Source organism: Pimephales promelas, chromosome 23, assembly GCF_988280905.1.
Source record: "Pimephales promelas chromosome 23, fPimPro1.hap1.1, whole genome shotgun sequence".
Lineage (NCBI taxonomy): Eukaryota > Metazoa > Chordata > Actinopteri > Cypriniformes > Leuciscidae > Pimephales > Pimephales promelas.
In genome coordinates, this window is record NC_142791.1 from 3,684,760 (window position 1) to 3,699,805 (window position 15,046).

Below are 15,046 nucleotides of genomic sequence, written 5' to 3' on the forward strand. Positions count from 1 at the left end.
TGCACTCAGGTTTAAGTCTCATGGCCCTCTATCAGAATCCAGAGTTTTGAGAAGATTGGAGAAATTAAATTTTTCGCCCGAAAAAAAAAACGAAAGGGGTACCACTGTCGTTTTCTTTTTCGGGTCGAATTTTTGAGTTTCGATATCTCAGCTTTGGAAGGGTCTAGAGCCTCCATTTTTGCACTCAGGTTTAAGTTTCATGACCCTCTATCAGAATCCAGAGTTTTGAGAAGATTGAGGAAACTTAATTTTTCACCCGAAAAAAAAAACTAAAGGGGTACCACTGTCTTTTTTTTTTTCGAGTCGAATTTTTGAGTTTCTCTAATCCTCTCGAAACTCTGGATTCTGATAGAGGGCCATGAGACTTAGACCTGAGTGCCAAAATGGGGGCTCTAGACCCTTCCAGAGCTGAGATATGGAGATCCCACTTAGCATTTATGCCATTATAAATATCCAACACTTCCCTACAAAAAAGGGGGGGCCAATGTGTTGCATAAATCCCATGAAACTGCCTGAAGATCGGTTATAACGGTACACAACACACACATTTAGAGGCTTAAATAACTGGGAATGTTAAAGGATGTATAGGCCAAACCAGGTGTGATCAGAATCCCGATATCGATACGGATCCATCACAACATGTCTTCATATTAGGGACTGAAGTGAGTGTTGGCAGTCAGGTTCTGGAGGAGTGGAGGAACGGATGTGAAGAGGACACAATAAGCGCCAACACGCACTCATCCACATAAACACTGCTGGGCTTATTACACACAGCAATGATCTGGCACTGAACTACTGTGTACTAGACCAAACAGCAGGTGCACACGCACACACACACACACACACCGCAGTCAGTGTGTGAATCTCATCAAAACACAGATCCTGGTCACACTTCACCCCAAAATATAAAGCAGGAAATATAAAGACTTAGTCGTGAGTGCCAAAATGGAGGCTCTAGACCCTTCCAGAGCTAAGATATTGAGATATTTATAATGGCATAAATGCTACATGGGATCTCAATATCTCAGCTCTGGAAGGGTCTAGAGCCTCCATTTTTGCACTCAGGTTTAAGTCGCATGGCCCTCTATCAGAATCCAGAGTTTTGAGAAGATTGGAGATACTTAATTTTCACCCGAAAAAAAAAAACACGAAAGGGGTACCACTGTCGTTTTTTTTACAGGTCGAATTTTTGAGTTTCGATATCTCAGCTCTGGAAGGGTCTAGAGCCTCCATTTTTGCACTCAGGTTTAAGTCTCATGGCCCTCTATCAGAATCCAGAGTTTTGAGAAGATTGGAGATACTTAATTTTCGCCCAAAAAAAAAAAACGAAAGGGGTACCACTGTCGTTTTTTTTTCGGGTCGAATTTTTGAGTTTCAATATCTCAGCTCTGGCTGGGTCTAAAGCCTCCATTTTGCACGCAGTTTTAAGTCTCATGGCCCTCTATCAGAATCCAGAGTTTCAAGAAGATTGTGCATACTTAATTTTTCGCCCAAAAAAAAAAAAAACGTAAAGGGTAACACTGTCGGTTTTTTTTCGGGTCGAAATTTTGAGTTTCGATATCTCAGCTCTGGCTGGGTCTAAAGCCTCCATTTTTGCACTCAGGTCTAAGTCTCATGGCCCTCTATCAGAATCCAGAGTTTTGAGAAGATTGGGGATACTTAAATTTTCGCCCCCCCCAAAAAAAATCGTAAGGGGTAACACTGTCGTTTTTTTTTCTGGTCGAAATTTTGAGTTTCGATATTTCAGCACTGGAAGGGTCTAGAGCCTCCATTGTTGTACTCAGGTCTAAGTCTCATGGCCCTCTATCAGAATCCAGAGTTTTGAGAAGATTGGGGATACTTAATTTTTCGCCCAAAAAAAAAAAACGTAAGGGGTAACACTGTCGTTTTTTTTTCTGGTCGAAATTTTGAGTTTCGATATCTCAGCACTGGAAGGGTCTAGAGCCTCCATTGTTGCACTCAGGTCTAAGTCTCATGGCCCTCTATCAGAATCCAGAGTTTTGAGAAGATTGGGCATACTTAATTTTTCGCCCAAAAAAAAAACGTTAGGGGTAACACTGTCGTTTTTTTTTTCTGGTCGAAATTTTTAGTTTCGATATCTCAGCTCTGGAAGGGTCTAGAGCCTCCATTGTTGCACTCAGGTCAAAGTCTCATGGCCCTCTATCAGAATCCAGAGTTTCAAGAAGATTGGGGATACTTAATTTTTCGCCCAAAAAAAAAACGTAAGGGGTAACACTGTCGTTTTTTTTTTTTGGGTCGAAATTTTGAATTTCGATATCTCAGCTCTGGAAGGGTCTAGAGCCTCCATTTTTGCACTCAGGTCTAAGTCTCATTGCCCTCTATCAGAATCCAGAGTTTTGAGAAGATTGTGGATACTTAATTTTTCGCCCAAAAACAAAAAAACGTAAGGGGTAACACTGTCGTTTTTTTTCTGGTCGAAATTTTGAGTTTCGATGTCTCAGCTCTGGAAGGGTCTAGATCATCCATTTTTGCACTCAGGTCAAAGTCTCATGGCCCTCTATCAGAATCCAGAGTTTCGAGAAGATTGGGGATACTTAATTTTTCGCCCAAAAAAAAAAAAACGTAAGGGGTAACACTGTCGTTTTTTTTTCTGGTCGAAATTTTGAGTTTCGATATCTCAGCACTGGAAGGGTCTAGAGCCTCCATTGTTGCACTCAGGTCTAAGTCTCATGGCCCTCTATCAGAATCCAGAGTTTTGAGAAGATTGGGGATACTTAATTTTTCACCCAAAAAAAAAAAACATAAGGGGTAACAGTGTCGTTTTTTTTTCTGGTCGAAATTTTGAATTTCGATATCTCAGCTCTGGAAGGGTCTAGAGCCTCCATTGTTGCACTCAGGACTAAGTCTCATGCCCCTCTATCAGAATCCAGAGTTTCGAGAAGATTGGGGATACTTAATTTTTCGCCCGAAAAAAAAAAACGAAAGGGGTACCACTGTCGTTTTTTTTTTTCGAGTTGAATTTTTGAGTTTCTCTAATCCTCTCGAAACTCTGGATTCTGATAGAGGGCCATGAGACTTAGACCTGAGTGCCAAAATGGGGGCTCTAGACCCTTCCAGCGCTGAGATATGGAGATCCCACTTAGCATTTATGCCATTATAAATATCCAACACTTTCCCTACAAAAAAGGGGGGGCCAACGTGTTACATAAATCCCATGAAACTGCCTGAAGATCGGTTATAACGATACACAACACACACATTTAGAGGCTTAAATAACTGGGAATGTTAAAGGATGTATAGGCCAAACCAGGTGTTATCAGAATCCCGATATCGATACGGATCCATCACAACATGTCTTCATATTAGGGACTGAAGTGTGTGTTGGCAGTCAGGTTCTGGAGGAGTGGAGGAACGGATGTGAAGAGGACACAATCAGCGCCAACACGCACTCATCCACATAAACACTGCTGGGCTTATTACACACAGCAATGATCTGGCACTGCACTACTGTGTACTAGACCAAACAGCAGGTGCACACGCACACACACACACACCGCAGTCAGTGTGTGAATCTCATCAAAACACAGATCCTGGTCACACTTCACCCCAAAATATAAAGCAGGAAATATAAAGACTTAGTCGTGAGTGCCAAAATGGAGGCTCTAGACCCTTCCAGAGCTAAGATATTGAGATATTTATAATGGCATAAATGCTACATGGGATCTCAATATCTCAGCTCTGGAAGGGTCTAGAGCCTCCATTTTTGCACTCAGGTTTAAGTCGCATGGCCCTCTAACAGAATCCAGAGTTTTGAGAAGATTGTAGATACTTAATTTTCGCCCGAAAAAAAAAAAACGAAAGGGGTACCACTGTCGTTTTTTTTACAGGTCAAATTTTTGAGTTTCGATATCTCAGCTCTGGAAGGGTCTAGAGCCTCCATTTTTGCACTCAGGTTTAAGTCTCATGACCCACTATCAGAATCCAGAGTTTTGAGAAGATTGGATAAACTTAATTTTTCGTCCGAAAAAAAACCCGAAAGGGGTACCACTGTCGTTTTTTTTTTCGAGTCGAATTTTTGAGTTTCTCTAATCCTCTCGAAACTCTGGATTCTGATAGAGGGCCATGAGACTTAGACCTGAGTGACAAAATGGGGGTTCTAGACCCTTCCAGCGCTGAGATATGGAGATCCCACTTAGCATTTATGCCATTATAAATATCCAACACTTTCCCTACAAAAAAGGGGGGGCCAACGTGTTACATAAATCCCATGAAACTGCTTGAAGATCGGTTATAACGGTACACAACACACACATTTAGAGGCTTAAATAACTGGGAATGTTAAAGGATGTATAGGCCAAACCAGGTGTGATCAGAATCCCGATATCGATACGGATCCATCACAACATGTCTTCATATTAGGGACTGAAGTGAGTGTTGGCAGTCAGGTTCTGGAGGAGTGGAGGAACGGATGTGAAGAGGACACAATCAGCGCCAACACGCACTCATCCACATAAACACTGCTGGGCTTATTACACACAGCAAAGATCTGGCACTGCACTACTGTGTACTAGACCAGACAGCTGGTGCACACGCACACACACACACACACACACACACACACACCGCAGTCAGTGTGTGAATCTCATCAAAACACAGATCCTGGTCACACTTCACCCCAGAATATAAAGCAGGAAATATAAAGACTTAGTCGTGAGTGCCAAAATGGAGGCTCTAGACCCTTCCAGAGCTAAGATATTGAGATATTTATAATGGCATAAATGCTACGTGGGATCTCAATATCTCAGCTCTGGAAGGGTCTAGAGCCTCCATTTTTGCACTCAGGTCTAAGTCTCATGGCTCTCTATCAGAATTCAGAGTTTCGAGAAGATTGGGGATACTTAAATTTTCGCCCCAAAAAAAAAAAACGAAAGGGGTAACACTGTCGTTTTTTTTTTTCTGGTCGAAATTTTGAGTTTCGATATCTCAGCTCTGGCTGGGTCTAAAGCCTCCATTTTGCACTCAGGTCTAAGTCTCATGGCCCTCTATCAGAATCCAGAGTTTCAAGAAGATTGGGGATACTTAATTTTTCGCCCAAAAAAAAAAACGTAAGGGGTAACACTGTCGTTTTTTTTTTTTCGGGTCAAAATTTTGAATTTCAATATCTCAGCTCTGGAAGGGTCTAGAGCCTCCATTGTTGCACTCAGGTCTAAGTCTCATGGCCCTCTATCAGAATCCAGAGTTTTGAGAAGATTGGGGATACTTAATTTTTCGCCCAAAAAAAAAAACGTAAGGGGTAACACTGTCGTTTTTTTTTCGGGTCGAAATTTTGAATTTTGATATCTCAGCTCTGGAAGGGTCTAGAGCCTCCATTTTTGCACTCAGGTCTAAGTCTCATGGCCCTCTATCAGAATCCAGAGTTTTGAGAAGATTAGGGATACTTAATTTTTCGCCCAAAAAAAAAAAAACGTAAGGGGTAACACTGTCGTTTTTTTTCGGGTCAAAATTTTGAATTTTGATATCTCAGCTCTGGAAGGGTCTAGAGCCTCCATTTTTGCACTCAGGTCTAAGTCTCATGGCCCTCTATCAGAATCCAGAGTTTTGAGAAGATTGGAGACACTTAATTTTTCGCCCAAAAATGAAAAAAAAACGAAAGGGGTAACACTGTCGTTTTTTTTTCGGGTCGAAATTTTGAAGTTTGATATCTCAGCTCTGGAAGGGTCTAGATCATCCATTTTTGCACTCAGGTCAAAGTCTCAGAGCCCTCTATCATAATCCAGAGTTTTGAGAAGATTGGAGACACTTAATTTTTCGCCCAAAAATTAAAAAAAACGAAAGGGGTAACACTGTCGTTTTTTTTTTCGGGTCGAAATTTTGAAGTTTGATATCTCAGCTCTGGAAGGGTCTAGATCATCCATTTTTGCACTCAGGTCAAAGTCTCAGAGCCCTCTATCATAATCCAGAGTTTTGAGAAGATTGGAGACATTTAATTTTTCGCCCAAAAATGAAAAAAAACGAAAGGGGTAACACTGTCGTTTTTTTTTCGGGTCGAAATTTTGAGTTTCGATATCTCAGCTCTGGAAGGGTCTAGAGCCTCCATTTTTGCACTCGGGTCAAAGTCTCACAGCCCTCTATCAGAATCCAGAGTTTTGAGAAGATTGGAGACACTTAATTTTTCGCCCAAAAATGAAAAAAAACGAAAGGGGTAACACTGTCGTTTTTTTTTCGGGTCGAAATTTTGAAGTTTGATATCTCAGCTCTGGAAGGGTCTAGATCATCCATTTTTGCACTCAGGTCAAAGTCTCAGAGCCCTCTATCAGAATCCAGAGTTTTGAGAAGATTGGAGACACTTAATTTTTCGCCCAAAAATGAAAAAAAACGAAAGGGGTAACACTGTCGTTTTTTTTTCGGGTCGAAATTTTGAAGTTTGATATCTCAGCTCTGGAAGGGTCTAGAGCCTCCATTTTTGCACTCGGGTCAAAGTCTCACAGCCCTCTATCAGAATCCAGAGTTTTGAGAAGATTGGAGAAACTTAATTTTTCGCCCAAAAATGAAAAAAAACGAAAGGGGTAACACTGTCGTTTTTTTTTTCGGGTCGAAATTTTGAATTTTGATATCTCAGCTCTGGAAGGGTCTAGATCATCAATTTTTGCACTCAGGTCAAAGTCTCACAGCCCTCTATCAGAATCCAGAGTTTTGAGAAGATTGGAGACACTTAATTTTTCGCCCAAAAATGAAAAAAAAAAAACGAAAGGGGTAACACTGTCGTTTTTTTTTTCGGGTCGAAATTTTGAAGTTTGATATCTCAGCTCTGGAAGGGTCTAGATCATCCATTTTTGCACTCAGGTCAAAGTCTCAGAGCCCTCTATCATAATCCAGAGTTTTGAGAAGATTGGAGACACTTAATTTTTCGCCCAAAAATTAAAAAAAAAAACGAAAGGGGTAACACTGTCGTTTTTTTTTTCGGGTCGAAATTTTGAAGTTTGATATCTCAGCTCTGGAAGGGTCTAGATCATCCATTTTTGCACTCAGGTCAAAGTCTCAGAGCCCTCTATCATAATCCAGAGTTTTGAGAAGATTGGAGACACTTAATTTTTCGCCCAAAAATGAAAAAAAACGAAAGGGGTAACACTGTCGTTTTTTTTTCGGGTCGAAATTTTGAGTTTCGATATCTCAGCTCTGGAAGGGTCTAGAGCCTCCATTTTTGCACTCGGGTCAAAGTCTCACAGCCGTCTATCATAATCCAGAGTTTTGAGAAGATTGGAGAAACTTAATTTTTCACCCAAAAATGAAAAAAAAACGAAAGGGGTAACACTGTCGTTTTTTTTTCGGGTCGAAATTTTGAAGTTTAATATCTCAACTCTGGAAGGGTCTGGATCATCCATTTTTGCACTCAGGTCAAAGTCTCACAGCCCTCTATCATAATCCAGAGTTATGAGAAGATTGGAGACACTTAATTTTTCGCCCAAAAATGAAAAAAAAAACGAAAGGGGTAACACTGTCATTTTTTTTTCGGGTCGAAATTTTGAAGTTTGATATCTCAGCTCTGGAAGGGTCTAGATCATCCATTTTTGCACTCAGGTCAAAGTCTCAGAGCCCTCTATCATAATCCAGAGTTTTGAGAAGATTGGAGACACTTAATTTTTCGCCCAAAAACAAAAAAAAAACGAAAGGGGTAACACTGTCGTTTTTTTTTTCGGGTCGAAATTTTGAGTTTCGATATCTCAGCTCTGGAAGGGTCTAGAGCCTCCATTTTTGCACTCGGGTCAAAATCTCACAGCCCTCTATCAGAATCCAGAGTTTTGAGAAGATTGGAGAAACTTAATTTTTCGCCCAAAAATGAAAAAAAACGAAAGGGGTAACACTGTCGTTTTTTTTTTCGGGTCGAAATTTTGAATTTTAATATCTCAGCTCTGGAAGGGTCTAGATCATCAATTTTTGCACTCAGGTCAAAGTCTCACAGCCCTCTATCAGAATCCAGAGTTTTGAGAAGATTGGAGACACTTAATTTTTCGCCCAAAAATGAAAAAAAACGAAAGGGGTAACACTGTCGTTTTTTTTTCGGGTCGAAATTTTGAAGTTTGATATCTCAGCTCTGGAAGGGTCTAGATCATCCATTTTTGCACTCAGGTCAAAGTCTCAGAGCCCTCTATCATAATCCAGAGTTTTGAGAAGATTGGAGACACTTAATTTTTCGCCCAAAAATGAAAAAAAACGAAAGGGGTAACACTGTCGTTTTTTTTTCGGGTCGAAATTTTGAGTTTCGATATCTCAGCTCTGGAAGGGTCTAGAGCCTCCATTTTTGCACTCGGGTCAAAGTCTCACAGCCCTCTATCATAATCCAGAGTTTTGAGAAGATTGGAGAAACTTAATTTTTCGCCCAAAAATGAAAAAAAAACGAAAGGGGTAACACTGTCGTTTTTTTTTCGGGTCGAAATTTTGAATTTCGATATCTCAGCTCTGGAAGGGTCTGGATCATCCATTTTTGCACTCAGGTCAAAGTCTCACAGCCCTCTATCATAATCCAGAGTTTTGAGAAGATTGGAGAAACTTAATTTTTCGCCCAAAAATGAAAAAAAACGAAAGGGGTAACACTGTCGTTTTTTTTTTCGGGTCGAAATTTTGAAGTTTGATATCTCAGCTCTGGAAGGGTCTAGATCATCCATTTTTGCACTCAGGTCAAAGTCTCAGAGCCCTCTATCATAATCCAGAGTTTTGAGAAGATTGGAGAAACTTAATTTTTCGCCCAAAAATGAAAAAAAACGAAAGGGGTAACACTGTCGTTTTTTTTTCGGGTCGAAATTTTGAGTTTCGATATCTCAGCTCTGGAAGGGTCTAGAGCCTCCATTTTTGCACTCGGGTCAAAGTCTCACAGCCCTCTATCATAATCCAGAGTTTTGAGAAGATTGGAGAAACTTAATTTTTCACCCAAAAATGAAAAAAAACGAAAGGGGTAACACTGTCGTTTTTTTTTCGGGTCGAAATTTTGAAGTTTGATATCTCAGCTCTGGAAGGGTCTGGATCATCCATTTTTGCACTCAGGTCAAAGTCTCACAGCCCTCTATCATAATCCAGAGTTATGAGAAGATTGGAGACACTTAATTTTTCGCCCAAAAATGAAAAAAAACGAAAGGGGTAACACTGTCATTTTTTTTTCGGGTCGAAATTTTGAAGTTTGATATCTCAGCTCTGGAAGGGTCTAGATCATCCATTTTTGCACTCAGGTCAAAGTCTCAGAGCCCTCTATCATAATCCAGAGTTTTGAGAAGATTGGAGACACTTAATTTTTCGCCCAAAAATGAAAAAAAACGAAAGGGGTAACACTGTCGTTTTTTTTTTCGGGTCGAAATTTTGAGTTTCGATATCTCAGCTCTGGAAGGGTCTAGAGCCTCCATTTTTGCACTCGGGTCAAAGTCTCAGAGCCCTCTATCAGAATCCAGAGTTTTGAGAAGATTGGAGAAACTTAATTTTTCGCCCAAAAATGAAAAAAAAACGAAAGGGGTAACACTGTCGTTTTTTTTTTTCGGGTCGAAATTTTGAAGTTTGATATCTCAGCTCTGGAAGGGTCTAGATCATCAATTTTTGCACTCAGGTCAAAGTCTCACAGCCCTCTATCAGAATCCAGAGTTTTGAGAAGATTGGAGACACTTAATTTTTCGCCCAAAAATGAAAAAAACGAAAGGGGTAACACTGTCGTTTTTTTTTTCGGGTCGAAATTTTGAAGTTTGATATCTCAGCTCTGGAAGGGTCTAGATCATCCATTTTTGCACTCAGGTCAAAGTCTCAGAGCCCTCTATCATAATCCAGAGTTTTGAGAAGATTGGAGACACTTAATTTTTCGCCCAAAAATGAAAAAAAAACGAAAGGGGTAACACTGTCGTTTTTTTTTCGGGTCGAAATTTTGAGTTTCGATATCTCAGCTCTGGAAGGGTCTAGAGCCTCCATTTTTGCACTCGGGTCAAAGTCTCACAGCCCTCTATCAGAATCCAGAGTTTTGAGAAGATTGGAGACACTTAATTTTTCGCCCAAAAATGAAAAAAAACGAAAGGGGTAACACTGTCGTTTTTTTTTCGGGTCGAAATTTTGAAGTTTGATATCTCAGCTCTGGAAGGGTCTAGATCATCCATTTTTGCACTCAGGTCAAAGTCTCAGAGCCCTCTATCATAATCCAGAGTTTTGAGAAGATTGGAGACACTTAATTTTTCGCCCAAAAATGAAAAAAAACGAAAGGGGTAACACTGTCGTTTTTTTTTCGGGTCGAAATTTTGAGTTTCGATATCTCAGCTCTGGAAGGGTCTAGAGCCTCCATTTTTGCACTCGGGTCAAAGTCTCACAGCCCTCTATCAGAATCCAGAGTTTTGAGAACATTGGAGACACTTAATTTTTCGCCCAAAAATGAAAAAAAACGAAAGGGGTAACACTGTCGTTTTTTTTTCGGGTCGAAATTTTGAAGTTTGATATCTCAGCTCTGGAAGGGTCTAGATCATCCATTTTTGCACTCAGGTCAAAGTCTCAGAGCCCTCTATCAGAATCCAGAGTTTTGAGAAGATTGGAGACACTTAATTTTTCGCCCAAAAATGAAAAAAAACGAAAGGGGTAACACTGTCGTTTTTTTTTCGGGTCGAAATTTTGAAGTTTGATATCTCAGCTCTGGAAGGGTCTAGAGCCTCCATTTTTGCACTCGGGTCAAAGTCTCACAGCCCTCTATCAGAATCCAGAGTTTTGAGAAGATTGGAGAAACTTAATTTTTCGCCCAAAAATGAAAAAAAACGAAAGGGGTAACACTGTCGTTTTTTTTTTCGGGTCGAAATTTTGAATTTTGATATCTCAGCTCTGGAAGGGTCTAGATCATCAATTTTTGCACTCAGGTCAAAGTCTCACAGCCCTCTATCAGAATCCAGAGTTTTGAGAAGATTGGAGACACTTAATTTTTCGCCCAAAAATGAAAAAAAAAAACGAAAGGGGTAACACTGTCGTTTTTTTTTTCGGGTCGAAATTTTGAAGTTTGATATCTCAGCTCTGGAAGGGTCTAGATCATCCATTTTTGCACTCAGGTCAAAGTCTCAGAGCCCTCTATCATAATCCAGAGTTTTGAGAAGATTGGAGACACTTAATTTTTCGCCCAAAAATTAAAAAAAAAAACGAAAGGGGTAACACTGTCGTTTTTTTTTTCGGGTCGAAATTTTGAAGTTTGATATCTCAGCTCTGGAAGGGTCTAGATCATCCATTTTTGCACTCAGGTCAAAGTCTCAGAGCCCTCTATCATAATCCAGAGTTTTGAGAAGATTGGAGACACTTAATTTTTCGCCCAAAAATGAAAAAAAACGAAAGGGGTAACACTGTCGTTTTTTTTTCGGGTCGAAATTTTGAGTTTCGATATCTCAGCTCTGGAAGGGTCTAGAGCCTCCATTTTTGCACTCGGGTCAAAGTCTCACAGCCGTCTATCATAATCCAGAGTTTTGAGAAGATTGGAGAAACTTAATTTTTCACCCAAAAATGAAAAAAAAACGAAAGGGGTAACACTGTCGTTTTTTTTTCGGGTCGAAATTTTGAAGTTTGATATCTCAGCTCTGGAAGGGTCTGGATCATCCATTTTTGCACTCAGGTCAAAGTCTCACAGCCCTCTATCATAATCCAGAGTTATGAGAAGATTGGAGACACTTAATTTTTCGCCCAAAAATGAAAAAAAAAACGAAAGGGGTAACACTGTCATTTTTTTTTCGGGTCGAAATTTTGAAGTTTGATATCTCAGCTCTGGAAGGGTCTAGATCATCCATTTTTGCACTCAGGTCAAAGTCTCAGAGCCCTCTATCATAATCCAGAGTTTTGAGAAGATTGGAGACACTTAATTTTTCGCCCAAAAACAAAAAAAAAACGAAAGGGGTAACACTGTCGTTTTTTTTTTCGGGTCGAAATTTTGAGTTTCGATATCTCAGCTCTGGAAGGGTCTAGAGCCTCCATTTTTGCACTCGGGTCAAAATCTCACAGCCCTCTATCAGAATCCAGAGTTTTGAGAAGATTGGAGAAACTTAATTTTTCGCCCAAAAATGAAAAAAAACGAAAGGGGTAACACTGTCGTTTTTTTTTTCGGGTCGAAATTTTGAATTTTAATATCTCAGCTCTGGAAGGGTCTAGATCATCAATTTTTGCACTCAGGTCAAAGTCTCACAGCCCTCTATCAGAATCCAGAGTTTTGAGAAGATTGGAGACACTTAATTTTTCGCCCAAAAATGAAAAAAAACGAAAGGGGTAACACTGTCGTTTTTTTTTCGGGTCGAAATTTTGAAGTTTGATATCTCAGCTCTGGAAGGGTCTAGATCATCCATTTTTGCACTCAGGTCAAAGTCTCAGAGCCCTCTATCATAATCCAGAGTTTTGAGAAGATTGGAGACACTTAATTTTTCGCCCAAAAATGAAAAAAAACGAAAGGGGTAACACTGTCGTTTTTTTTTCGGGTCGAAATTTTGAGTTTCGATATCTCAGCTCTGGAAGGGTCTAGAGCCTCCATTTTTGCACTCGGGTCAAAGTCTCACAGCCCTCTATCATAATCCAGAGTTTTGAGAAGATTGGAGAAACTTAATTTTTCGCCCAAAAATGAAAAAAAACGAAAGGGGTAACACTGTCGTTTTTTTTTCGGGTCGAAATTTTGAATTTCGATATCTCAGCTCTGGAAGGGTCTGGATCATCCATTTTTGCACTCAGGTCAAAGTCTCACAGCCCTCTATCATAATCCAGAGTTTTGAGAAGATTGGAGAAACTTAATTTTTCGCCCAAAAATGAAAAAAAACGAAAGGGGTAACACTGTCGTTTTTTTTTTCGGGTCGAAATTTTGAAGTTTGATATCTCAGCTCTGGAAGGGTCTAGATCATCCATTTTTGCACTCAGGTCAAAGTCTCAGAGCCCTCTATCATAATCCAGAGTTTTGAGAAGATTGGAGAAACTTAATTTTTCGCCCAAAAATGAAAAAAAACGAAAGGGGTAACACTGTCGTTTTTTTTTCGGGTCGAAATTTTGAGTTTCGATATCTCAGCTCTGGAAGGGTCTAGAGCCTCCATTTTTGCACTCGGGTCAAAGTCTCACAGCCCTCTATCATAATCCAGAGTTTTGAGAAGATTGGAGAAACTTAATTTTTCACCCAAAAATGAAAAAAAACGAAAGGGGTAACACTGTCGTTTTTTTTTCGGGTCGAAATTTTGAAGTTTGATATCTCAGCTCTGGAAGGGTCTGGATCATCCATTTTTGCACTCAGGTCAAAGTCTCACAGCCCTCTATCATAATCCAGAGTTATGAGAAGATTGGAGACACTTAATTTTTCGCCCAAAAATGAAAAAAAACGAAAGGGGTAACACTGTCATTTTTTTTTCGGGTCGAAATTTTGAAGTTTGATATCTCAGCTCTGGAAGGGTCTAGATCATCCATTTTTGCACTCAGGTCAAAGTCTCAGAGCCCTCTATCATAATCCAGAGTTTTGAGAAGATTGGAGACACTTAATTTTTCGCCCAAAAATGAAAAAAAACGAAAGGGGTAACACTGTCGTTTTTTTTTTCGGGTCGAAATTTTGAGTTTCGATATCTCAGCTCTGGAAGGGTCTAGAGCCTCCATTTTTGCACTCGGGTCAAAGTCTCAGAGCCCTCTATCAGAATCCAGAGTTTTGAGAAGATTGGAGAAACTTAATTTTTCGCCCAAAAATGAAAAAAAAACGAAAGGGGTAACACTGTCGTTTTTTTTTTCGGGTCGAAATTTTGAAGTTTGATATCTCAGCTCTGGAAGGGTCTAGATCATCAATTTTTGCACTCAGGTCAAAGTCTCACAGCCCTCTATCAGAATCCAGAGTTTTGAGAAGATTGGAGACACTTAATTTTTCGCCCAAAAATGAAAAAAACGAAAGGGGTAACACTGTCGTTTTTTTTTTCGGGTCGAAATTTTGAAGTTTGATATCTCAGCTCTGGAAGGGTCTAGATCATCCATTTTTGCACTCAGGTCAAAGTCTCAGAGCCCTCTATCATAATCCAGAGTTTTGAGAAGATTGGAGACACTTAATTTTTCGCCCAAAAATGAAAAAAAAACGAAAGGGGTAACACTGTCGTTTTTTTTTCGGGTCGAAATTTTGAGTTTCGATATCTCAGCTCTGGAAGGGTCTAGAGCCTCCATTTTTGCACTCGGGTCAAAGTCTCACAGCCCTCTATCAGAATCCAGAGTTTTGAGAAGATTGGAGACACTTAATTTTTCGCCCAAAAATGAAAAAAAACGAAAGGGGTAACACTGTCGTTTTTTTTTCGGGTCGAAATTTTGAAGTTTGATATCTCAGCTCTGGAAGGGTCTAGATCATCCATTTTTGCACTCAGGTCAAAGTCTCATAGCCCTCTATCATAATCCAGAGTTTTGAGAAGATTGGAGACACTTAATTTTTCGCCCAAAAATGAAAAAAAACGAAAGGGGTAACACTGTCGTTTTTTTTTCGGGTCGAAATTTTGAGTTTCGATATCTCAGCTCTGGAAGGGTCTAGAGCCTCCATTTTTGCACTCGGGTCAAAGTCTCACAGCCCTCTATCAGAATCCAGAGTTTTGAGAACATTGGAGACACTTAATTTTTCGCCCAAAAATGAAAAAAAACGAAAGGGGTAACACTGTCGTTTTTTTTTCGGGTCGAAATTTTGAAGTTTGATATCTCAGCTCTGGAAGGGTCTAGATCATCCATTTTTGCACTCAGGTCAAAGTCTCAGAGCCCTCTATCATAATCCAGAGTTTTGAGAAGATTGGAGACACTTAATTTTTCGCCCAAAAATGAAAAAAAACGAAAGGGGTAACACTGTCGTTTTTTTTTCGGGTCGAAATTTTGAGTTTCGATATCTCAGCTCTGGAAGGGTCTAGAGCCTCCATTTTTGCACTCGGGTCAAAGTCTCACAGCCCTCTATCAGAATCCAGAGTTTTGAGAAGATTGGAGACACTTAATTTTTCGCCCAAAAATGAAAAAAAACGAAAGGGGTAACACTGTCGTTTTTTTTTCGGGTCGAAATTTTGAAGTTTGATATCTCAGCTCTGGAAGGGTCTAGATCATCCATTTTTGCACTCAGGTCAAAGTCTCAGAG